Source organism: Camelus bactrianus, chromosome 1, assembly GCF_048773025.1.
Source record: "Camelus bactrianus isolate YW-2024 breed Bactrian camel chromosome 1, ASM4877302v1, whole genome shotgun sequence".
Classification (NCBI taxonomy): Eukaryota; Metazoa; Chordata; class Mammalia; order Artiodactyla; family Camelidae; genus Camelus; species Camelus bactrianus.
The window spans coordinates 10,405,844-10,433,135 of record NC_133539.1 but is presented as its reverse complement, the minus strand read 5'-3'; the positions used below and the strand labels follow the sequence as shown (position 1 = coordinate 10,433,135).

The 27,292-nt window shown below is 46.5% G+C and overlaps 1 non-coding gene across 1 annotated transcript; it reads right to left on the bottom strand.

The window, feature by feature from the left end:
• Nucleotides 1-7,940: 7,940 nt before the first annotated feature.
• TRNAA-UGC (transfer RNA alanine (anticodon UGC)) lies at nt 7,941-8,013 on the bottom strand. The gene has a single exon. It is a non-coding gene; the product is annotated as a tRNA-Ala (tRNA).
• Between the last annotated feature and the right edge of the window lie 19,279 nt (nt 8,014-27,292).

Sequence of the window (27,292 nt, the reverse complement as noted above, 5' to 3'; positions counted from 1 at the left end):
GCAATTCTAACAAATATGTATATATTCAATTAAATATTTATTGAGATATAGCCAGGTTTCAGGTATAGAACTGGGTCTTAGGGATCCCCAGGCAGGTGAATCAGGTCCCCTACCCTCAAGAAGTTCACAGAAACACCAGAAAAATCATCACTAATTCATCAAAATATAAGACTCTAAGGATGTTGAGAGAAGAGCAGATGAGCTCTGCCTGGGGCCACCAGGCTTCACTAAGGTGTGACACTGGAGCCGAATCTTGAAGGGTTGGAGAGATGGGAGGGGGCATTCAGAGAGAGGGGTTAAGTGTCATTCTCTCCACTACCGAGCACATACTTCAAGGGAGACATGGTGCACAGGACCCAAAAGTGAGAGAGACTCCATTCCTGCCCCCAGGGGGCTTTCTGACATCAGCAGAAAATGGGTGTAATGGCCCTTATATTGAGAAATATGCTATAAATGCCACGTGGTGATCTAAGAAATGAAGTTTTTGAAAAACAACTCATTTATAACTGGGAAGTTGCCTACATATGAATGTCAATTACAGACATAGACTTTGCCAGGTTTAGTCCCTCAAGACCCCTGGGACCAGCATGATGGCACAGAAAACAGAAAAGATCCAAAGGGCAAGCTGTATAAGTAATCTAAATATTCAAATAATATTTGTCATGCGTGGAGGACATGTCAAGCATGTACTAAGAGTTCTTAGTGAATTCAAGAGGTATATGGATTTGGGGTATTTGAGTTTATACAAACCAATTTATCAGCACTTTATATTATGTTGTTTCCCAAACAAGACCTTGTCTGTAATAATAGTAATTTTAAATACTCAAGGCAAGTATTATTTTAACTCCTAAGTCTTCCTTTAGACCTGAGCAGTTTTTATTGGCCACAGCACCTTCAATGGGTTACTTGAAGATGTATCATATATTGGTAGATACCTGCAACCAGCCTGGACCAGGAGAAAAAATCTACTTCTTCAGAGCAAGAAGGAAACCAGGAAGCATCTCTTTACCTGCAAAGAATGAAAAAACAAAATTTAACTAAAAGCAAGGGCAAGACCATTCATATAACATCTAAGTTACCAGAAACAACTGATGGTCATAAGGTCTACTCTGAGTTAATAAAAACATAATGTAACTATCTGGTGACCTAAAAATCTAAGGATTTTACATTTCCTGATAGGTAATTTTATAGGAAAACTGATCCACTCGTATTGTGAGGCCCCCTATGACATATGAGCATTGAATTGGAATCGCATGAAACACCACTCCATGTCCAGGGCCTGGCACAGAGAAGGTGCCCCAGAAATCTTTGTTGAATGAATGAATGAATGCAATTCTAACTTCTCTGATGCCTATAAAGATAAATAAGGTACATCTAGTATTTTTAATGGAAAAGATATGGAGTAAATAATGATTGAATAAAGTTGAGCTGTTTAATCTACCAAAAAGTCTTCATATCAAAAAACAGGAAAGGCCTGTTGTTTAACATAAAGACTCAGTGTAAGAAAGGCAAAGCAGTTGTAGGGAAGGAAAAAGGGAAGGATAAAGAAAAGAAGGAAGGGAATTTTCTTAAAAATCCTATTGATGCCAATTCTCCTTGGATTTCCAACATATTTTTCTCAGATATCACTTTGCAAATTTAATTTTAATCTAAAATTTTTTAGCTAAAAATAGTCAACATATTTTGGCAAGATGTTATTCACATAGCACGAAAGAATGCTTTCAAGTGTGATAGTACAAGTACTGGGGCCCCACCACTCAGAAACCCTTAACACACACTTTCCCTTTTGAAAATAGTTTAGCATCTGAGTCACAGCTCCGTGAACATACTTAACTCAATGTGACTCCAAAATAAGGCACAAACATTGACTAATTAATCCCCATGACAACACAGGGAAGCCCTGAAAATCTATGGGCAGCACCCATCCCCTGGTCATCACCACAAATTTATTTTTAAGAATCTTGTTCTTTCTAGTCTTTATCTGATCAGCACATTGCCCCATCCACCCCTTCCAAAATACAAAATGAAACAAACAACAACCCAGGAATGTATCATATGTCAGATTTCTTCTCTCTCTGTCTCTCTGTCATCAAAAGCAGAGATGATCATCTTGGGTGTTGATTAATGGATTCCCTGCCTGTAATTCAGCACCAAGGACACCTCCCATGCCTTTGGGACATTCTAGTGACAGACCACTCTATTATAAATGAGAGTTTTGGTCTAAGATCAAGAAAAACAGCCCACTAAGAGAATTACCTCACCCCAGACATAATTCCAGCCTGCTCTTCACTGCAGCGATTTTCAGGCAAGAAAAAAATATATATAGGTATCTTAAATATAATCCATACTTAACCAAACATCTGATAAAAGATTTTCATTAGTAATCTAACATAAAAGACATAGATGTCCAAGTGTATGTGACCTCAGGAAGTGGTTGGGACCACATACTCTTCATTTCACAGGTGATGAGACTGAGTTCCATCAAGACAGTGCCACCTTCCTGGAGTCCAGGGACTAGGGACAGTTTTCTACAGACTACACCTTCTAAGCTTTCCTCAAATATTAGAAAATCAGCTTTATGCTAAAAAAAAAAAAAATCCTTTTCTCTCCTAAGAACTTTTCCCCTGTTGATAAATTTTTAAGTAAGTATGAGTTTGAAAGACCATCCCTTTGGGGATTTATTACAAATTAACAACTTATAAAACTTTTTATCCCCTTCTCCCAACCCCCACTTCAGCCTTAATAAGATCAACAGCTTTCATCTTTATGAACTTTCTGTGATGCTAAGCCCTCTTCACTCAGGGTCACACGAGTTCTCTCAGTCACCTTATAATGTGGGGAATATTACTCTTACTTCTACAGATGAGGAAATAAAGGCAAAAACAGCTAAGCAACTTGCCAAAAGCACACAGTTAATATATGGTAAAATAAGAACTCTCATCTATTCTGCCTTATTCCAAACCCCCCTCACTCCATGACCTATGAAAAGTCACTAACTGCACACATATCAGTGCCTAAAAGTGTCAGTGATGTATGAGGGAAAAAGAAAAATACTACTTTTTAAGTGTCTGCTATTTATGTCCCTTCTGCTTTGGAAGAGAACTAGTCTTTAGTTTTAAGAAACACTTTAATGAACCTCTTGGCTATGAAAGGTGAGGTCAAGGGCAGAGCAGGGAATGGGGAGGGTGAGACAGAGAGAACCAAATGGCTCTGCATATTCATAAAAGAGTGGATGCTTTCAGTTTTCTCTGGATTGACGCTTGGGAGTTTATTGAGAGGAATAATCTGAGGAAAAGGGAGGTGGACAGGGTCCCCACTGGAAGACAGCAATCCCAACAACCTAGGAATGATGGCCAATAAAGGATGACCTGTGATGCGTGTGGCAGACTGTGTTTCCCAAGATGGCCACAACAGTATTTCCATGCCTCCATGCTCTTCCAGAATCTTGTCATCCTTCATCAAGAGGTGGAGTCTATTTCCACTCCCCTTGAACTTAGGCAGGACTTTATGGGTGCCTCGACAAATAGAATGTGGTAGAAGTGGTCCTGCATGATTTCTGAGGCCAGGTAATAAAAGGTAATTTAGCTTCTGCCTGGCTCACTCTCTCAAGATGCTTGCCTTTCAAATACGGCCACCATGTTGTAAGGAAGCCGAGGCCTCATGGGGAGTTCATGTGGAGGTGTCCCAACTGACAGCCCCACCCAACTAGGTCTCTGCCAACAATCAGCACCAACTGTAAACATGTGAGTGAGCGAGCTTTTAGGTGGTGTCAACCTACAACATCCAAGCCGCCCTAACTGACACCAAGTGAGTATAGGTGAAGAACCTCAACACTGGTGATGGAAACCAGATTGTAAGTTTTTCATTTGTCTTTGCTATAATCACACTATGATACTCCCAAACCTTCAATAAAGATCCATTATATACTGAAAGTTCATTAGCATCGTGTTAGAGGTGCCTTGAGAAATAAAGGGGACTGTGTCCTTGGAAGAGGGCAATGACAATACAGCAATGAGAAAACCCTCAGATGTGATGGAGGAAAAAGCCAGGGGCTGGGGTGGGAAAAAGAGGAGACAAGCATTAACCAGTAGAATGTAAGCTCACCCCTGACCAACACAAGCACACGTACCAGGACTTCCCAGAAACAATGAGAAAGGCACTGAATTTCTTTTGAACGTGAGTTTTTTTTTTTTTAAATTACTGGTTTAGGATGCAATCTTCTGAAGGTTCCAGTAAAAAAGATAACTATACTGCTTGACAGGGGAAGCACAAAATAATCACTAAATACTCTGAATTATTTGAATGTTTTAGGGAGAATGGCTCTGGTCTGGGGGAATTAATACAAGCAGGTAAATTTTGAAGGGATAAAAGGAATCAACATATTAAAATTAGGTTGGTTTCTCAGTAAGAGACCTGGAAAAATGGCTTCCAGAGGATATGTTTCTTTCTGTCACATGAGACCCTGGAGTCAGGCATCCCTGTACTGGTATAGCTTCTCCCAATTTTCTGCTCTGCTGTTTCTGGGGTGTGGCCCTGGTCTTCACAGCCAGAGGAATAGGGGAAGGTGGGCTGAGGTACTTGGGCCAGTTGTCTCTTGAGGGATGTCCTTAGAACCTGTAGCATTTCTCTTCTATTTACATCCTGACCAATAGGACAGAAATTAGTCATATGACCACTCCTATCAGCGAGAGGCTGGGAAATGTAGTCTTAATTCCAGCAGCTCAGGTACCCTCTTGGAGTCAGGAGTTCTAAGAGTGGGATCTAGGCTTCTGAGCTCAGCAACTAACAGCCACTATCAAGGTGACCAGGAAGGTGTCTGCCAAGGCTCAAAGCAGGGGCCATTTAAAATGTCTGGGCGGAGTTACAGCTCAGTCCCCACCCTCCAAATCACATCTTCTTGCTCACCACAGCCAAGCAAACTCCTCGAGTCTCTCCTATTATTTCCCACACTCTAGAACTGGGGTAAGTTAATGGACAGGTGCCCAAATAGACCACCAGATCTCTCTGGAATGGCCATTCTCAGCCTTGGCTTTATAAAACACAGAGCATCTCCAAATTCCCTAAACAGCATAGTAAAATCAATAAAATATTTTCATAAGACAATGACATCAATGTTGCTTAAATTGAAACACAGACACATATACACATGCCATATAGATATATAGATTTTATATATATATAAAACATAGCTGGTTTAGAAATAGGGGGAAATGTTACAGTTCCATCATGGTAGGAATCACAGCTCTAGAGGAAAGCAGCATTTGCTTTGATCACTCACCCAAATGCCATAAGTCTGATCAAGCTAAATCTTTGCATTCAAAATTTCTGGTGGCCACTTTGATTTTGATTTTGATTTTTGTGAATTTTGATTCAGTCACCTGTCTTATTTGTCCTGTAGCACTGAAGCAAATTTAATGAAGCCAAGAGACAGTCTTAAAGACGCACATTTGCTAAGCCTATAGCTCTGCAAAACTGGTAAAATCAGGAACAACCAAAAGTCAACTCTGAGCTGGCCAGAGCTGTGTTAGTGGCCTTGCTCATTGCAGGATCATTGCAGGTCCCAACAATGGTTGTGGTTATGGTGGTGACTTCTTTATTGTGTCTACAAAGCACGTCTACCACTTCAAGGTTCTGCATCTAATTTATTTCATCAAAGTCACAGCATGTTTTATTTGCTTCTATTTCCATCAAGGAATGTGGACTCACCTAAAATTAGGTGAAATTCACTGAGATGATATTACTGTTGCCAGAAGTGTTATCTTGACAACATGGCTGTGACTCCTGAGGCTTGTCTGATAGGTTGACAAAAATATAAGAAGCATGAAGTTTAAAATGGTTGACAAGATAATATCAGAACAGTCCTAAAAACAAACCATCAAATTCTGGCTCAAAGGCATCCAAGGATCGAATCAAATAAATAAGAATCCAGAGGAACTTGTGGCTACTCTCCCACATTTACAAACTAAGAAAAGTCTCGAGGTTTTTAGGGACTTCAAAGTAAAACCAGTCTTTTCCTGGAGGGTTTCTTAACCAACCATGGGGAATTCAACAGTTTAGGAGTCTCATGCCCCAAATAGATTAACTGTAATAGATTAGAAAAGCAGGGTCCATCTTTTTGATTTCTTTCTACTTATTTAATCTGAGTTAATAAGATAAAAGAATAGGGTAAAAAAACTTTCAAACAATTAAAACAATTCATGCTTGGCCCACTTAAGCTTCCCTCCCATGAGTTCAAGGTTGAAATAAGAAGCCATTTGCATTCTTACTCACAGCCCATAGGACACATTTATACTCACTCTGGCTCATTCCGACAGAATTGGAAGGAACTGCTGTGAATTTTACAGAAGTCACTGCTCTGTGACAAAGTTCATGGCTCCCCATACCACCTGCCTTCCATTCCCACCAGAAGCCATCATCCCTGATTAAAGCAAACACTGTCAATTCGGCCGTGGCCCAAGGCCGTTCCAATCCCCTCTGAAAACAATGCCAAAACAGATTTCTGACTGGGTCACGTTAGGTCACAGTATCCACGGGTGGACGAAATGTGGTAAAAATTTTATGGGCCGCTTGAGATGTATTGGATCAGCACGGAGCAAGCACTGATCCAAAGAGCGCAGTTGGCTTCAAGTTCTTCTACAAACTCCTCAGCATATGGGAACTTGCCCGAGACTTCTCTGGCCTCCTCTGCAGCCCGTGGCCCCCATCAGTCCCCTGTCAGTCCAGACGGCCAACCTGTTCTCTTTCTTTCAGCTTCATGCCTCGCATGGAACAAAGGAAATTTCAAAGTGGGTCTCTCTCCTTTGTTAAAACCCCGCAAGAGCTCTTCAAGAAAGAGGGGGTGGGTGCTGAGGGTGGGAGAGCAGTGAGCCAGCAGCTTTTCCAGAAACTGTCGCCCTGCAACCAGTATGAATGAATTTTGAGGAAAGATACATACAAGAAACCCCATCATTTCACCCTCCCGGTGATATTGAAGGTGTGGGAGGTCAGCAGGGTACCGGGTCCTCCTGCTGGGTCTCTCCCTTCGCAGGCAGGCTTTGCGGGAGCACATCAGATCACAGACGGCCCTGAATATCCTGCAAAGAGACTTAAACTCCATCCTGTGTGTGCTGGGAGCCACTGCAGAGCTCTGAGCAAGGAAGCAAATTGCTCTCGGTTTTGTCTGAGTTTTGTTGGAATGTCACCAGCTCCCAGACGTGGCAGAATGTCTCCTAGAAACTGTGAATGGCTCCCCACCACCATGGCAATCACCTGATGGAGGCCCTCGTGTCAAACCAGAAAATCTTTTTGTTTCCACTGTGATTAAAAAAAAACACATGTAACATTAAATTTCCTCTTTTAACCGTTTTTAATTGTACAGTTCAGTGGTGGTAAGTGCATTCACACAGAAATTCTTAATCCCACTTAATCCCAGTTTTCTGTTATTGGGCTGGACCTTCGGTCTCTTCTCTGAATCTCAGTTTCCTCATCAACAAAACGGGAAGAAGTATGTCTTAGGCACTCATCCGTGTATAACCAAGCAAACGATTTTTTTGTTTGTTTTAGTGATATCTGAAGAAACACCATTTACGGCTTTGGCCTCAGAAATCATTTGACATCTTTTCAGAAGAATAAAGACTTCCCAGCTCCTCATTTTCAAAATGAAAATCTCCAAGTCCTTGAAAACAGTTCAAGGAAAGGAGACTTCCCCATCACTAACAGACTGACCAGCAGAGAAATTTTCTGTTTCTAAAACAATGTTTTGATTGAAGTTGTGGTATGATATACATATAGTCTCACACCCTGAATCAAATATATATTATATATATAATACACTATTTATATTATATAATTTATATATTTGTTCCAAGGTGACTGCAAGGACATCTTCTATCCCATGTGATCTTTTTTACCTCTGTTTGTTTTGGGAGGTGGGGATTAGGTTTATTTATTTATGTTTTTAATGGAGGCACTGGGGATTGAACCCAGGACCTCATGCATGCAAAACACACACTCAACCACTGAGCTATGCCCTCCCCCCTCCCCCCTCCCACATGATCTTCTATAGTTCATGACTTTGGCAGTCCTTCCCCTGCAAGGTAGGGCTCTGTGCCTCTCTTTGAATCTACACGAGCTTGTAACTCACTTGTAACCAATCGAATGTGTCAGAAGTGATACTGTGTAGCTTTCAAGGCTGAGTCATAAAAGGTGAAGGAGCTTCCGCCCTGTTCACGGGAGCACTTGAGCAGGGCCCTGAGCCACCTCGCCGTGAAAGGGCCCACGTGGCGGCCATGGTGTGAGGAAGCCCAAACACCCGCACACAGGAAGACCTCCTGGGGAGACTTGTCCAGACATTCGAAGAGAGAAGAAAGCCAGCTCCCAGCTGCTCCAGATCCCTGATGTCCCAGCTCCAACTGCCATCTCACAACAGCCACACAAAAGACCCTGACAAAACCACTCAGCTGAACCTTTCCTGAATTTGTGACTCACAGAAACTGTGACAGATCACAAAATGACTGTCGTTGTTTAGACCGCCAGTGTTTGGGGCGGTTTTCTCTACAGCAGTGGTAACCAGAATAAACGGCAAGGCAGCAGGTGGATACAAGGGCCTGGATTGTTTAGTAACTGAGGCTAGGGGAGTTGGGGGAGGGGGGTGCTTCCTGGTTCAGTCCTCCCTAAATAGCCACCAGTGCAGTGGCACACCCGCTACCCAACCTAGTACTCGGGCCTCCTCCTTCCCAGTCACTTAAACTACTCCCCTGCTCCTCAAGAATCTCCTGACACCATCTTCTCCAGCCTACCTCCACCCCCAAGCTTAAAGTAATGGACCACAGGCCTCAGGGGTTGTAACCATCAGCTGCAATACCTCTGCCCGTCTCTGCCTCCACCGGGCTCTGACCCAGCAGGTTCTGACGGGAGCCAGGTTCTTCTGATCACAGGTGGAGAAATTAGTCCAAAGGAGACCAGAAAGCAGGATGGGATGCACCACTTTTGTTTGAATTCAAGCCTCTAATGCCCGGCAGCTCCCTTCCCCCTTATAACAGGGCTCTTTTTCTGGATTAATTCTAAAGCCACAAGCTTTAGGTCCCCCAGGAACAGGTTATCTCTAAAAAACCTGTTGGATGGAGGGCACTGTCTGGTGCTAAGCTGGCAGAGGCAAGAAAACTCAGAGCTGAGAGCATTCAACGGCTCTCCCAGGACATCTGGATATCTTTGGCTGAAACCTAGGGAAATGGGGTCACCAACTGCTCTGTCAGCCTGCTCCGGGTGGACCACCCTCCTTCCTGACCCTCACATGGACAACCCAACCCCTCTGGTCACTGTGCAGTGGGAGACTGTCGTGCTCCTGGGAGAACGATGCCCAGCAGTACTTACCACATTCCTATTGTTTGACCAATGTGTTTGCTCTTCTCTGTAGTCTGTACTCTCCCCCTAGAACTGGAAGCTCACATTCCCAGAGAGCTTTGTTTTTCCAGGTTTTGATATTATCTCCAAGTTGAAGTTAAATATCTTGATATTATATTTTTTGACATGTCAAAATGTTCACTTGCTCAATGTAAACATTTAAAATATCTTGTACTTTCTACAAGATCCTTTTAGCATTCTTCTTCCCCCCCCCCCGCCCCTAATATGTCAGGGGCTTCAGAAAATAAAAGTGGCCCAGGCCTCCCTCAACCTCTGATCCAGAGATGTTTCATAACTTTAAATCGATTTGCCTTATACAGAGTCTTCCCTTTCCTTCTGAGATTTTGATCCTGGCTCCATCGTCAGGTGTCGGCTTGCTGAAGATGAGGTCCAGGACGCCTTTTTCCATAGCCCCCTCCAAACCGTCTTGTTCACAGCACCCATGGAGCTGGTGATGAATGACGCATGCCACAGGGAAGTCTTGTTTCTGAACTAGCCATGGGGCCTCTCTGAGCTTCAAGGTCCTCACATGTGAAATCAGGTTGGTAATACAACCTAGCTGGCAGGGTCGTGGGGGCGATTAAATATGATTTTATGCTCAACACACATAACACAATCCTGGACACATAAACATGTTCAGTGAATTGTAGTTGTTGTGGGTTGAATTTTGTGTCCCCCTCAAAAAGAGATATTAAAATCCTAACCACCCTGGCCCCTGTGAATGGGGCCTTATTTGGAAACAGGGTCATTGCAGATGTCATCAAGTTAAGATGGGGTCCTACTGCAGTATGGTGGGCCCCAAACCTAATGACAGGTGTCCTCATAAGGAGAAGAAAATGTGGAGATGGAGGGAAGAATAGCTCAGTGGTAGAGTGCGTGCTTAGCATGCATGAGGTCCTGGGTTCAATCCCCAGTCCCTCCAGTAATAAATAAGTAAGTAAGCAAGTAAATAAATAAATAAACCTAGTTAACTCCCCTCTCAAAAAATAAATGATAAATAAATTTTAAAAAAAATTTTTTTTAAAGGAAAAGAAAATTTGGAGACATGCAGACACACAGAGAGAAGACATCTTCTGGGACCAGAAGCAGAAACTGGAACGATGAAATTACAAGCCAAGGGACAGCAAGGACTGCCAGCAACCATCCGAAGCTGGAAGAGGTGAGAAAGGATTCTTTCTTAGAGCCTTCGGAGGGAACACGTTTCTGCTGGCGTCTTGATTCCGGACTTGTGGCCTACATGTGAGACAGTACAGCTCTACTGTTTCCAGCCACCCAGTCCGTGGTGCTTCGTCGTGGCGGCCCTAGGGAGCTAGTTCAGGCTTTGGTACTGGGAAGCAGAGCGCAGGTGTTTGAAGAGAAAGAGAGGAGCCAACCAGACAAGGGCTCCGGTGATGAGGGCAGCGTGCATGCAGGGCAGTGCACAGCCGGTCCCTGCTCTGCCCCTGCAGCCAAGGACGCCCTCCCCAGCTCTTCCTCCCAGCGTGTCTCAGCAGCCCGATGTCCTACAGGACCAACAACTATGAGAAATTCAGGCGACAGAAGATTTGCATCAATGGTGATTTAATTTAGCATTTAGTCTAAAAAGGTATTTCTTGTGCACTTGCTCTGTGCCAGGCACAGTATTAGTGGTGGCAATTTAAAGGTAAATGGATGTGGTTCTTCCCCAAGGAGCTCAGATCACAGAGCATTGCTCTGAGGTGGGGACAGCAGAGGGCTCTGGCAGGGGCCATGGTGATGTCCAAGTTAAGACTTAAAGACCAGGGGACGATTAGCCAGGCCAAGAAAGGTGGCAGCATTCAGGCAAGTGTATGAGCAAAAGCACCGAGGAATGGCCCAGCACAGCATGTGCAGGAAAACTAAAGCAGCTTGGAGTTAACAGTAAGCAGGAGAATGAAAACCACAGGCGAGGCTGGAGAGACAAGCAGGGACCAGGCCAGGAGCGTCCTGTGGTCTGTGCTGCAAAGCCTGGGATTTATTCTCTGGGCGCTGGAGTGCTTCTTAAGGACTCAAAGCAGAGGAGAGGCATAGTCAAATTCTCATCTCACATAGATCACGCTGGCTAAAATGTGGCCAGGTTCACACAGAACAGGGGTAGAGGCGAACTGAACACATGAGCTGCTGTGATTGGTCCACGTGAGCGATGGCGAGGCTGGGAGTAGCGGGGAAGTGGTACTGGATGGAAAGGGAGATCTCTGGGGGATGTTTAAAGGGTATCTAACTAGGGCTCCCCCAGAAGCAGAGCCTGTGACAAGGGCTTATGTGCAGGCAGTTTAGGAAATGATCCCAGGGGACAGCAGTGGGGGCTGGGAGGAGTGAGAGAGGGGAGAGGGGGTCAGGTCAAGGGGGCGTTATTGGGGTGGTCATCGCAGTGGGCAGTGAGGCTGGCTCCCCTGCAGACCCTCTGAGGAAATGTGTAGGGACCCCAGAGCTGTCCACTCAAGACATGGACAGAGGGGATATTTACCATCAACTCTCACCTCCGTTGGCCAAGGTTTGTCCAAAGGAATGTTACCTTCCTTGAACTTCCAAGTTTACACATACGCCCAAACAGCTAGGCAAGTCCGCACGGGCCCGTGCAGAGAGGAAGATGTGCCCACTGCGCTGCTGTCAGGCCACACCTGCCGGTGGTCGCAGCAACGCCCAGAGCCCCAGGAGGAGCCAAGGGGCTTCGAGGAGGGGCACCGAGGGGGAGGTCAGAAGAGCTGGTGGATGGAGGGTGGGGAAGGAAGACTCAGTTTCTGGACTCAGTTTCTAACCACATGGGTGGTGGCGCTCTGTCCTTCTGAGTGTGGAGCACAAGAAAAAGACGAGAGTCAGAAAGGTAAAGGGTTTCACTGGAGAAATGCCAGGTTGAAGGACTGTGGGACACCCCCCCACCGGGTGATGTTTGTGAAGCTTGAGAAGAGGTCAGGCCAGAGGTGGAGCTCATGAGACGAATGAGAGCCCCGGGGTGGGGGTGGGGGTTGTCAAAAACAAGGTTTCTTGTGACCCAAAGGCATGGTCCTCAGACACTGGGCTTCTAAGAGGGCAGAGGAGCTAATGAAGGAGAGTGAGGACAGAAAAGAAATGGAAAATGGGAGCAGAACCGTGTCACAGATGCTGACTGATTTAAATGCAAGGTATCGTGCCCTGGGAGGCAGGGAGGCTCATGTACAAGACCAAATACATCCTCTTTACTTTCGTCTCCCTTAAAAAAAAAAAAAAAAAAAAAAAAGACCCTTTCTACCCTGGCACCCCTTCCCTGTCACGAAGTGCTGCCAGCCCCTCCCCTTTGGTGTCATTCATTCTTGCTCCCTCTTCTCTGTTCTCACTGCCGCCATCCAGGCTCAGAACCTCTCTACCCCCTGTCTGGACTAGCCCCTAAACATGCTTCCTGCTCCAGCCTCCCCTACTTCTCGTCAGCTGCTTGGTTTTCCTAAAGAAACATTCTGAACAGGCTACTCTCTGTTCTTTCTCTTGCTGGACCTCTCCTTGGCCTTTCTTCCCTCTCTGTTTCTCAACCCCTTCACCCCTGCTTCCTAGAGTTCCCCTGAAATAGACCACCTACACCCAAGCCCATGTCTCAGGCTCTGCGCTGGGGGACCCCAACTAGGAGGCCAGGATCTCCATAAACCATCCTCGTGGGGGCTGTGCCTGCACCTGACAAAGGAGGGCAGTGGCCCCAGGGTCTGCGGGCAGCACAGGGAGGGCTCAGCGGTCGCCAGGGGGAGCTGCCTCTCCCCCGTCCCCCTGCCCTCCCATCCCACCTGTCCCCACCTGTCCTGCAGGCAGAGTAGAGAGCAGGATTTACTAGATGGTGACATGAAGCCCCATGACAAGGCCCTTAGGGAGGGACCATCTCCAGGGAGAAGAGCAGGTGGGGGGGGGCAGATTCTGCCTGGTCTGGGAGTCGGGGGTCGGGCGGCAGGGGGATGGGAGCAGCACAGCCTGCCGGGAACAGATGGGTATTCCCGGCTGCAGGCTAATTAACCAGCTCGGCAGCTCAGGGCCTGGGCCCAGGCATACTGGCTGCAGCCCCTGGGGACTGAGCATAGGCGGGAGCCCACCAAGCCTGGAGTCCAGCCCCAAGACCCCAGGCAGGAGAGAAGGAGGGAAGCAGGAGGGGAGGTCCCGGGAACAAGTCACGGCTCCAGTCCCCAGGCTGGAGGCCACTGCCCTCCCGGGGAGCAGCAGCTCCCAACGCGGAGCTGGTCTTACTCAGCAGGTACCAGAGCCCCAAGGAGAGGAGGAGAGGGAAGGAGGGCAGGGGGAAGAGTAAGAGACCCCTGCGTAAGGAGGCTGCCCCCCACAGCCTGCGCTAGGCCAACCAGGCCCAGGTGACGGAAGTGGAACTCTCAGGGATGGGGAGACTGGGGGGAGGGCGGTGTCACAGGCATCTGACAGCTTTTCAGTCACTTTATCTCCAAACCCAGGCAGCTGCCGGCACCTCCCACTACTTGGGGAGGCCCTTGGGGACTTGGTCCCGCTGAGGGCCCCGCTGGTGTCCGGCCTGCCTTCCCCCAGCCTTCCCTGCCACATTCCCTCTCTGGCTCTTCCCTCATTCCCAAGAACAGAATTCATTTCCAGCATTTCTGCTACCAAACCAGAGGCCCTGTGTGTGCTGTTGGGGAAGGAAGCTGGGGAGAAACAGGGCCAGCCTTTTCAGCAGAGTTGCACACGTCAAGAAAGGCATCTTTGGTCTGTTTATCTGTGATAAACCTATAGACGCCTAAAATGGGCCGTATAGTATGCATCCCTAATTAACTAATCAGCAACACTTGAAATTTGACCAGGATCAAGTTGCATTTTTTCAATTGTGAGCAAGAGGAAGAAATCTCTCCCAGACACGAAGCAGCCCATACACACCTGTGCCAGAGAGCATGGTAGGCAGTATTTGTATCAAGGCTGATCTCCCAGCTCGGGGTGTTTTGTCTCTGAGTTCCCGGTGCATAGACCACTCCTGGCTTTTAGTAGGAGTCAGTAAATATTTGTTGAATAAATAAATCCTCTTTCAAAAGACAGTCCCAGAATAATCAAACAGAATAGCTAATGTATCTGCTTTTATGGAATGGAGAAAACATGTCCCAAGTAGCAGATCAATAGTGACAAAATAATGCTGGAATTAGCACCAGTCCACAAGCCAAGATGCAAAATAAATTGTCTTTGTTGTATATTGTTATACATTATTTTTCAAGTCCTTCCCTTTTCTATACTAATGTATTTATGGATAAAACAATCTAATGTCTGGATTTGCTTCAAAACACCCCAGCAGATTGAGAGTATAGATGAAACTAGGCTGGCCACGTGTGGATCACTGCTGGAGCTGGCTCTCAGGTATACAAGAATTGATGAAACTATTCTCTCTACTTTGGGCATTGAATTTCAGAAACATATTTGAAACGCCCCACTATAAAATGTTTTTACTAGCGCCTCCTAGGAAAATTTTAATTGAAACAAAGCAGAAGTTTTAGGAAAAATTAAGCATACAGTTCACAAGGTTGGTATCATACCCTTTTACAATACACTCACCCACATCGCCCCTCCGACCAGTCAAAGAAGCACTTATGCTCACAGCACTTATGTTCAAGGATGCTCTTTGCTGCTACCTTGATGCTCCGCAAATAAGAAAAGCTAAGTCACCAAAATGAGGAATGATAAATTACATTACTGCTTCAATGACTTCTTCAGCAGTAACGGATTAAAAAGAAAAAGACAGTAAACAACGCTGAAGACAATTTCAGTGTGTGGCTCCACACTGTGGGATATCATTAAACTCTCTTGCAAAACCATTTTCAGAAACAAATCTAACAGGGGACGTGAACAACCAATTTCTAGCAAATTTCCATTGCTTCAAGAAGTCTCACACAAAATGTGAAGCAAGGACAGTGAACACACACACTTTCACTTTTGACGATGCTGTTTTAGTGTTAAGGAGCGTCTTCCATGTTTGAGTTCATAAGATGCCTTCAGTTTTGACCATTTGCGAAGGTTTTTAATTCTGTCTTTTCTGCTCAATTTGGAAATTCAGTTGTTAAAAGCCATTTCGAAGTACCATTTTTAAACCTTGATTGTGGTTTCAAAAGGCAATTAAGAACGTAAATACTGACTATCTAAATAATATTCAAATAGGTGCCATTCATCTGAACAGTAAATTGCCAGCATGCTTGGACATTTTAATGGGATCCCAAAATCTCTCTGGAAGATTCAAGTTGTCCTGTTAAAGAGATTATCAGCAGATTTCCAAAAGGAAGCACACCACAATGTCACAAAACCCTTCTTTAACCTGAGATTTGAACAAGCAAAACCATTCCACAAATACTGAGACTGTATTTCCAAATGCATTCCAGAATGACCTTGGATAGTCAGTGCAATAAATATACTATTTTTGGATCCTGGGAGATAGAATTAAGAAAAAGATAGTTACCAGGGGCTGGGGGCCAGGTGGGGGGTGGAGATGGGAGAGGTGGTGTTTAAGAATACAAATTTGCAACTGGAAATAAATGAGCCCTCGCGATCTAATGCACAATATAATGACTATAGGCAACAATATCGTATTAGAAATATCAGACTTGCTCAGAGACTGCATTTAAATTATTCCCACCACGAAAAAATAAATGATAATTATATGATGTCATAGAGGTGTCAGCTAACACTACAGTGGCAATCGTATTATAATATATAAATGTATCAAATCAACACATTGTACATCTGAAACATACACAATGTTACTTGTCAAACGTATTTCAATTTTAAAAAGAAAAATAGCACAGTCATATTTTTTATCACTGAGACAGAAGCAATGTGAAAAAGAGAGCTCAATTCCAAAGGATGGATCTAAAATTAAGTGTAGTTTTAAATTACCACCACATTACTCGTGTGAATGTGTATATATATATGTGTGTGTGTGAATATATATATTCGCAAATGGTCAAAACTGAAAGCATCTTATAAACTCAGAAATATATATACACACACTTCCTAAACAAGCACTCAAGATGAATGACTCTGAAGGAGCGTTCCATAGACAAACCAGACATCAGTCTGATCAAAGCAGCTGATTTGTCTGTAGAGTTAAAGCCAGAGCAGTCCGTGGAAAGTTTCTACCAAAGACTGGAACAAACAGGGCTATTTAGGTAGAAATACAAAGTGGCAAACCCACCTGGGGACGCCCAAGCAGGACATGACTTTGCAGGACTAGCAGATGGTCCCTAAAAGGTCACTGCGGCCTTTCGCATCTCAGTGAGTGAGTGGCAGCTGTGGCTCAGGCCAAAACCAGGGGAGCATCCTGCTCTCCCTCTAACCCCACAACCCATCTGTTGGCAAATCCTAAACTTGAAAGGATATCCAGAATATGACCACTTCTCACACCTCTGTCTGGACAGCATCATGTAATGTCTGGATTCTTACTGTAGCCTCACCTGGTCTCCCTGCCCCACGCAGTCTGTTCTTAACACAGCAGCCAGGATGGTTCCTTAAAAACCTAAGTCAGATCAAGTCAGCTTGCTGCTCTGAATCCTCCAGGGACTCCTCTATTCTATTCAGAGTCAAAGCAAAGTCTTTACCACACCAACACCCTGACGCCCTACAAGATCCGCCCCGTCCCACACCCCATCGCCAGTCCCTCTTGGACCTCATCTGGAACCCGAGACCCTCCCCCTGGCTGACGCTGCTCCCTGCACACCGTACCCCGCCACGCTCCTCCAGCACGCCAAGGCTGCTTCTCTGCCTAGAGCACGCATCCTCAGACGTCCTCACCACTCCCACCCTCACCCCCTCAAGTCTTCGCTCAGACAGCACCTTCTCAATGAGCCTGCCTCAACCTCCCTACTTAAAATGGTAACCTCACCCATCCAGTGCTCCCACCCCCCAAACCCTACTTCACTTTACCCCACGGCACTTTTCACCTCCTTACCCATGACATCCATGACCTATATTTATCACATTTACTGTGTGTAGTCGGCCTCCCCACCCCAGCTCCCAAGACACACAAGCTCCAGGAGGACAGTAACATTTACATCCTGAGCACTTAGGACTGTGCCAGGCTCACAGCAGGGATAGCCCGTGAATAAATTAACAAGTGAATGGATGATCGGTCGTGAAAGAAAAACGAGTGGAAGATGAAACTTTCGAGAATCTTACTGTCTCCCGTCCCACCTCCTCCTCTCACTGTGACAAAGAAGTTGATCTGGGAGAATGAAGGACCTCCGATTTACCTGGGGGAAGTCACAGATCAGGACTTTCCCCCCAAAAAAATCTTTATTAATAGTAAAACAATAAAAGTAGACCTTTACCAAGGATCTTCTATGTCCCGGGAACTGCCTTTCCTACCTCTGCTTCTTGAAACTCAGCACTGTGAGGTGTTGGGTTTCATTTGTGAGTGTGCAACTTGATTTTTTGGTAACCCTTCTGACACCAGCTGAAATGTGGTCCTGGCTCAAGCACCAAGTTTCCCGCAGGCCCCTCGAGTCAAGGCGCGGCCCTCCCCCGGATGGCCCTCACCTCGACGCCAGCCACGCTCCCGGGTTCCCAGGCCACCTGCACTTCTGACCGACTGGCCGCACATTCAGAGCCTCCCACAGCCCCCTCGGGTTTGATAATTCCCTAGAATGACTCACAGAGCCCAGGGAGGTGCTATAACTTACCATCACACTTTTATTATAAAGTATCTAAACCCGGACAACCAAATGAGAGCTCACACACAGCCAAGGTCTGAGAGGTCCCCAGTGCAGAGCTTCTGTGCCCCCGCCCCGTAGCATCAGGCACGTCACCTGCCTGGCACACGAACGAACGTGTCAGCCAGCCAGCCAGCAGTCTCCCCAGCCTCCACGTCCAGAGTTTTTCACTGGAGTTTCATTACGTCAGCATGATTGACTGACTCACCAGCCACTTGGCTGAAATAACCCCCCACCTCCCTCCCTCCCCCAGAGGTCAGGCTGGCCCAAACCCCAACCTGCTGATCACCTGGCTGGCTTTCTGGTGACCAGCCCCCATCCTGAATCATCTTATCTCTTAGGATAAACTCAGGTATGATCCAAGCGGCTCATGAGTAACAAAGACACTCCTGTTACCTGGGAAATTCCAAGAATTTGGAGGCTCCCTCTCATGAACCAGAAACAAAAGCCAGTCACAGGCTTTATTATACAACAGTAACACCACTTAAATTCTCCTTCAAGGCCTCACTCAGCTGGCAGAAAGGCATCTCAGTCCATTACTTGGCTAAATTTTATCCAGGACTAATTCCTATTTCGGGGAAGAGGGGCTCACCGGGCTCCAAGGCGACAGGGTGGGAGGCAGCACGCATCCGGGAGCGGGGCCCCTCTGTGCCAGCCGCCACACCTGTAGCTCTCAGCCTCCAAGGGACTCTGCGAGGCTTCTAAGGCAGAGCCTAGATCCCAGCTCAACCCGTGGTCTCATTTCTGTCTAGGCTGCTGCTGCTGCTTTAGAATCTAGAGCATGAGGCCAAGCCCCTGTACTCGTCCATCCCACAGACCACTTTTTTAACCCCAACTGGATTCAGTCATCAGTCAGTGGGGGAGAGGGGTACAGAATGCTTTTTCCCAGGGATGATGAATATTCATGCACCCACTTTTCCTCCAATCATCCTCTCCCCACAGCCTGGAGCATCCTTTTCTAATTCAGAAGCAAAGAGCCTTGTTCTTACATCATTATTCCTCTCCTATATCTGAGCTATATCTGCATCAGTTCCATTCCTCACCAAGGATTGGATTTTAAAATGTAAAGGCCTATCTTCTTTTTTTTTTTTAATTGAAGTATAGGTGATTTGCAATGTTGTGTTAGTTTCAGGTGTACAGCAAAGTGATTCAGTTATACACACACACACACACATATACATACACACACACACATACATACACACACACACACACACACATATACATATATATTCTTTTTCAGGTTCTTTTCTGTTCTAGATTATTACAAGACTTTGAATACAGTTCCCTGTGCTATACACTGGGTCCTTGCTGTTTATCTATTTTATATATAGTAGTGTGTATCTGTTAATCCCTAAATTCCTAATTTATCCTTCCCTCCGCCCTCCGTCCCCTTTGTTAACCATAGTCACTAAATTTTGGAGCAATATGTTACACAGAAATACATCACACATTTTTTTTCTGTTGGAGACAACAGGAAACTAAGAGAATCCACTGCAAACAGCACAGAATCGATGTCTCTAGAGACACTCCATTAAAAAGCCCTTCCAGCCGGGCCGGGTCCATCTTGGGAGTAGATGTGGAGAAGAACAGTGTAGTCAGAGGTTCCCTGGTTCCTGTTGAACTAAGTAGCCCCCCATGACTGCTGGCCCTGCTGAGCCTTCCCCAGGGGCAAACGCCCAAGTCCTCACAGTGGTCGGCAAGTGACACAGATGAATGGAACAGGTGGAGTGTTTGCAAATCACATAGGAATGAATATTCTTCACTTCCAACAGGACCAATGTTTTTCTTCCGTTTTTTTCTTGAAACAGGCAGCCTTCCGTGGGTGTTTTGTTGTCACCTCAGCTAGAGACATAGGTAAAATAGACACCATCTCTACCATCAGACAAACCACAGTGCAAGGGCAACTGCAAATGACAAGTGACACTGTTCTCAGGCTCAAGGAGGCAATGGAGGTGGGTGTAGTAGATGCTGTGGTATGCTGCCCGGATGTCCTGCAGGATGGGCATGCTGCTGGGAGTGAGTGAGCTGGTGGCTCTCAGTGGGGTCACTCTCTGGGGGAACTGGGCTCAGCTGAAAACAGCCATGTTGCCCAAGGTCACGCCTCTTCTTAGGAATCAGACCACGTCTAGCAGTGGTCAAAGTGGGATATAAGGTCTGGCTCCCTTCCCTTGAGACAGGACAACCTTGAAAGACCATCCTATCTCCTCTGGGATGGGCTGAGCCCATGGTTGTGACTGACTGACCTTGTCATGATTCAGTTTCGCCATCCAATCCTTCCTCCATTCTACACCAGTAATGACCCTGAGACCACGCCCCAAAACACGCCCGACTATAAATCCCCACGTGAGGTGGCTTCCCAGGGAACCCCACTGAAGACAGGGGGCACTAGGATGACCAGAAGTGGGCAGCTGCTGCTCCAGCCATGGCTCCATGTCAGAACTGAGCTAGCTCTTGCAATGTATCGAGAGAAGTAATAAATCTAGAATTTTTATGTGAAATCTTGTCATATTTAAATGGCAACTTGCTTTTTCACTGTCCCATTTGCAACCTCTGAATTCAATCCTTTTCACCAAAGTTGATGAGACCTAATCAAGAAATATATCTAGACTCTTGAATTCAGTAAGCAAAATCTACGTACTGCTACATTTCACATTATCCCCTAAAATTCTCAGATGATTGAACAAATATGAAAAGAGATAGTAACAGGGCTTATCTTTATGTAGGCTAGCAATTTTACTGTTTGCCCATTGTTATGAACTGACTGTTTCTGTCCCTCCTGCCCCTGAAGAATTTGTGTGTTGAAGCTCTAACCCCCAATGTGATGGTATTTGGAGATGGGAACTCTGGGAGGTGATTGGGGTTAGATGAGGTCATGAGGTTCGGGCCCTCATGATGGAATTAGTGCCCTGATAGGAAATGGAAGAGACACCAGAGAGCTTGTTCTCTCTCCCCACTTGAGCACACACACAAGATGAGGTCATGTGTGCACACAGCAAGATGGTGGCTGTCTACAAGACAAGGAAAGAGACCTCACATGAAACCTACCTTATCTGCACCTTAATCTTCAACTTCCCAGCCTCTGGAATGATGAGCAATACATTTCTGTTGTTTAAGCCACTTGGTCTATGGTACTTGGTTAGAGCCTCCCGTGCTGACTAAGAATTGCCCGTCATTGTTCTGCATCATTACACTGTACCATTCAAGCCATGGGTCAGTTACCCACGTTGCATACACTGGAAGTTACCACATCAGAATCTCAGGTGGGTCACTGGGCCCAGCACCAGGACATCAGCTCTTACGTGGTGAAGACACCCCAGCTTCTCAGCCTCACTGTCCAGCCCCCTTGCCTCGTCCTTGGTTGTTTGAACAGAAAGTTGTTCACCATGTTGATCTCAGCCAGTGAAACTCTAGAACTTTAGTTTTGTATTTTAACTTATTTCTGAAACTGTTGATCTGGGATCAGTGCACACATCTATGTAAATCAGAAGGCAATCGTCCTCCCCTCCAGTTGTCTGCATGCAGTAACTTACAGTTGCTCCCAAGAGCTGAGTGAATTGGAAACTTAAAGAGCACAATGAGCGTGCTCTGGCTAAAGGTCTGTGCCCATCATCAGACCGTCTTCGTTGCTCATGTGCCTTCAGTCAAGAGGCAATTTCACCTGCACCTGCTTCTTTCAGGCCATCGATCCAAAGGGCAACAGGAAGCATGTGTGTCATTCCCTTTCTGTGTGAAGAAATTCTGTTGGTCTTGTGTTTCCATAAGAGGAAGGTGACCAGCTGGATTTACAGCCCATTTACAGCCAAGGTAGTAACGCTTGAGCAGCTGGATGGCCCCACATCTGTGACTCTGGCCAGTTAGTGTTTGTCTCCACACTGCTGGCATCAAGTTGACACCTTGTCCAGACCACAGGGTAACTGGCATATCCATTGGAAAGAAAGCAGCATTCCCTTCATAGGTCACAGAAAAATGAACACTGCCACGCCAGCTATCCTTCTCATCAAACTGTGTCAGGACTGGAGAGTAAGGAGGCTCTCAGATAAATATGTGTGGAATGAATGAATGAGCATCAGTTCAGGCAGTCTCTGAATGATATCCTGGTATAATTCATTGAATGCTCAGAATTTAAATGTGGGCCCTTGACTTTGTACAGATAATCCTACTCCCCCCAGCCCAAGTACTTCTGATGTCCAACATTATGGTTGAACTTAAATTAAGTGACCAGGCTACTGAAGGCTGTCCATGACCTGCCCCCAACTCACCTCTTTAGCTTCATGTCTCTGTTTCCTCCAGCCTGTGCCCAGAGCTCCAGCTACATACAACCCCCCTACTCCTGCGAAGGCGCAGGCCTCTGCTTGCCCCTGGGCCTTTGCACATCCTGTTCTCTCTGCTGATGCGTTCTTTCACCAGCACCACCACCACTACCCTAATTCATTCATATTCATTCTTCAAGTCCCAGATTTGATGCCATCTCCCGAGGAGACCTTCCTCAACCCCCTCCTTCCTCTGGGTTAGGCGCCCCTCCTGTGTTCCTGGAGTTTCCCTATTTTACCCCCATTGCACTGCCTTGTAGCAGTCTCACTATATGCCGTACCTCACATCAGGCTGTACACACAATGCAGGGAAGTGTGTTCATTGTTGTATCTTCACGGCCTGGCAAAGGGGCAGTACTTGTTAAACATGTGAGTTTGGGCTGCGTGGTTGAATGAAAAAGTTAATTGGCCATGAGAGCTCTACTCCTGTGTCCTCCAAGAAGCAGACAAGATGGGATTCAGAGAACAGCTCTGGAATCAGACAGATTTGCGTGTGTAGCCTGGCCCCGCCCATACCAGCTATATGAATGAGATAACAGACACAACTCCAGATAGCTTAAACCTCGGAGTTTATTTTAACCTAGGAGTTAGCTCACAGAAGCTCGGGGAAGGGAGGGAACCAGACAGGCCAGCTGTGCCCATTTCAAAACCTGTCTGAAAACTCTTGGACACTTGTCTCATCAAAGGTGGAATCTAACTGCTCTCCTTGAATGTGGGCCGGCCTTACTGGTTGCATGACTTCTGAGGCTTAGTGACACAGCTTCTGCTGGCTGTCTCTCTCTGTCTCCGTCTCTGCCCCCATCTCTCTCTCCGTTCACCCTTGGAACCCTGCCACCATGTTGTGAGGAAGCCAAGCAGCCATATGGAAAGACCACGTATAGGTGCTGTGGCCACGGCCCAGGGAAGGGCCCAGACAAGAGCCAGCATCAACCACCAGCCATGCCGATGGGCAAGCCTGATGGTCCCAGCCTCCCCCACCAACCCCCCCACCATGCCTTCCAGTCATTCTAACCAATGCTGAGTGGGACAGAAATGATGGTCCCTGCCGAGCCCTACCCAAATTGCAGATTCATGAGCAAAATAAATACTGCAGTTGTTTTAAGCCTCTGGGTTTTGGAGTGTTGCTTACACAGTAATAGGTACCAGAACAACAGCTTTGTGGCCAAGAGTCTATGCCACTCCTGCTGGGCAGAGACCCCTGAAGTTCATACCAGGGACACTGGACACTGCGTTCAGTGCTACAACTTCTGCCATGGTTGCCCCCAAAGAGCTGCCCCCACCCCAACTAGGAGGGTCCATGCAGATGTTTCTTGCAGTCTGTCAGGCCTGAACCAAACTTCAAGGAGGGGCGTCTGACTGAGGGAGCCAGGTCCCATGTGGCAAGGGAGGCTGGGGAAGCAAATGTCTGGGTACTTCCTGGAGGAGCAGCAGACTCAAGAGACAGAGACTTCCCCAAACAAGGAAGGGTCTCTGAGAAACCCAAGGACCAGAGCATCCCTGTGGACATCTCACCCAGAGGCTCCAGCCAGGGACTTCACCTGCCTGCGATTCAGCACTGCCGAACCAGAGGACCACTGCCTCACAGGCCGTTATTCAGGGTGAAACGCAGCATGTGAGGAACAGCCTGGCCCCGGTGAACGCACTGCACATGAGACTCTGTGAGAACTGGCACTTGGGGCAGACCCAGGAGTCGGTAGTGACCGACCTCTGTGATTCTCACACCATCTATCTGCATTAAAGCATCCGGAGGGCTTGTTACAAAGCAGATTTTCAGGCCCTCCGGAGACCTGCTCATTCAGGGAGAGGCCAGAGGATCAGCATTTTAACACATTCTCCAGGTGATTCCCTGATCTAGGGTTAGGGCCCCTCCCTCCTACCCAGCATTCACTTACCCACTCACCCATTTATTCAACAGCCAACTTCCAACTGTGAGCTCAGTCAGGGCTGTGCGAATAGAAGGACCAGTAGCAGTCTCCTTGGGGTCGTGGGGAGCAGGGTTGGGGAGGTGCATTCAGACGTGCAGCATGGACGGTAGGAGCGGTGGAGAGAACAGGTGCTGGGGGAGGAGAGGGAGATGCTGGGGGGGTTGCTTCACACGGCTTCCCCTGCCCACAGCAGGAAAGGACCGTCACCAGCAGCCAGGTCCAGGGTCAGGTCCAGCCACCCTAAGGACCTGACTCAGCCCATTGCCAAATTCCTGGGGGAGCCCATCGGATTGGCCCACCTAGCGGAGGTGTACTCCCACAGCCGCAGAGAGCCCACCCCTCTGACTCAGCCCCCAGGGCTGCGCTGTGTCCGGCAGTGAGGCAGAGCCCTCAAGTCCGTCCTCTGTTGAGGGGTGAGGTCCCACCAGGAGGAAATGGCAGGAAGCTGCTGCAGGGGGAGCAACATAAACGGGGAAACGGGCCAGAGCAAACCACCTGGGAGAAGAGAGAACGGGAAGACCAGTGCAGCGGGAAAGGACTGACGCTGCAGAAGTGAAACCACAATCAGGCTGGAGGCAGATCATGGGGAACCTCAACAGCATCTTTGGATTTTATCTTCTGTAAGCACTCAGGGACCAGGGAAGGGTCTGAAACTGGGTGGCTGTGACTGGAGCCTATGTCAGGAGGACTGGTCTAGAAGCCCATGCAGATGCCAGCCGGGCCAGCAACCAGCCTGGGGGACTCCTGGAGGGAATGGAATTAGCATTCTGAGCACCTACTGGAGCCAGGCACTCATCTAGGTACTTACACATAACATTGTTTGGTTGAATCCTTACAGCAACTCTATCACGAGTCCATTTCACAGATAAGGAAACTGAGCGTTGGATTGTGACTCACTGGCCCAAAGGCACCACAGCCCTTGTCTGTTCCTCAGGATTATCCATCTGCATTACTATGTGACCCTTCCCGCCAGCACATGCAAGTTGGGAATGATCATGGTGCCACTCCCCTGGATGAAAGGATCCTAGTAGCTTTCAGTCTTTTCCTTTTTTAAGAATATAAACGAGGCAGAAATTGAGTTTTTTGATTCTGAATTCTAAACCAGAGAATACATCTCACATGTAAAGCAATGAGTCTCCCCCCAAATTATTCAGCACTAGAATGGAAAAGCATGCTTCCAGAAATGCCCAAGAGTGTTGTGCACCCAGGGAGAGCGTCCAAGTTCTACTCAACCCATCAAAGGAAACTGCCTTCTCAAAGGAACATGTAGGAGACAGAGTGAGCATGACTAGGTTGTATGTTTTCTCCCATATTTAGGGGGGAAAACCCCAAATCTGTCATTTCTGCACATATTCACCAAAAAGGACTCAACATTGTCTGTTTAGGAGGCAGTCCTAGTACCAGCTTCCGTGCCAATGAGCTGGTATTTTGAGGTTAGCAGGGTAGAAAGGATGCCCTTTTCATCAGTGTGTTTAATACCAAACAAGCAGTGAAAGTTAAAATAATTACCTGCGAACAACTGTGTACGTTTCTGTCATCTAATTAGGTAATCTGCCCAGGTGTTTAGCACCAAGGCCTCTATGCTTTAATTGGAAAAAGTCAAGGACAGAAACTAATTAGCAGCATTAATCCAAACCAGAAGTCTAATGATATTAACCACAAATCACCACTGCAACCAGGAGCCTTTATTCTAAAACATTTTTCGAAGCAGGGGAGGAGGGAAAGAAAACACAGCGTCTTTGACCTTTAGACTATTGACTTCTAACCTCCAGTTCCTGGCAACTTTGATCCACTCTCTCAAAGAAATTGAAAGAATTGTGATTAAGGAAAAAGGCAGTACAGAATAAGTGGATGAATACCGCATCCGTAAATTTTCTTTTAGGCAAGAAAGAATTAAATACCACCTTAAACTCAGTAACACCCAGTTCTGTTTATTCCCTCTTCCTCATCTCCTTCCTGAAGTCCCCTCCAAATAATAGATGATAATCCATCTGTACCCGGAACTTTCCAAGGGCACAGAGAGTTTTATGGCCTTAAAACTCTCCTAAAGGGGGGAGGGGTATAGATCAGTGGTCAAGTATGCGCTTGGCATGCACAAAGTCCCAGATTCAATCCCCAATACCTCCATCAAAAGTAAAAATAAAAATACACTCTCCTAAAATTTCCCTTTCATTCATCCCAACTTGTACGTCAAAGTAAGAGGAAAATTGCTAAATTCCACCAGAAAAACCTCTAATTCCAAGGCGGCTAATGAGCTATTAGGTGTATAGGAAGAACCACCAGGTTGCTGTTCTTATGGCCATTTTCTGTTTGCATCTTTGGCTCTTTTCCAGAATTTCCCATCTCTTGCACCATTTATTTAGGAGAACTGGTAGTCTGAGAACACAGGTAGGAACAAAGCACCCAGTTTTTATTTGTTTTGGTTCTTCGTTTCTTTTATCAGCTAACATAAAATGGCATTAGAATAATTTTAGACTCCTTAGCACTCGGATGTTTTAAGTGATTGATTAGATAAAAAGCAAAATGGGATGAAAAAGCCCAATTTGGGACCAGGCTGAAGACAAAAGAAACCCTCTTCCAAGGATTAGGAAACTCAAAACACAATCCTAATTTGTTGTAACTGCATGTGCGTGCTCCCCACCCCTGCTCCACTCAGCTCGGACCTGGGTTTTGTTAGCGTTGCGGGCGGAATCCCTCCCGGTGAGTGCTGACTCACCCAATCTTGGGCCCTGCCAGGAAAAGGAGCTTGTACTGTCAATCTGAGACCCACTTCTACAATTTTCTGTTCCCCATTAATCACCATCACTCCCATCATGGCTCCTCCCCAAACTCCCCCCAAATAGACCAAAAGTTAAAAAAAAAAAAAAAAACTAACTTTTCAAAAAAGAAAATCTAGAGATTTGCATAATTCTGTATATACCTTTTGGAAAAAAAATGTTTTAAGGTTTTCACTGCTTTCGCTCTGGAACGTAAATTGACTCTGCTTCGTGAAAACACCCCTGTGTCCCAAGCATTGGCCCTC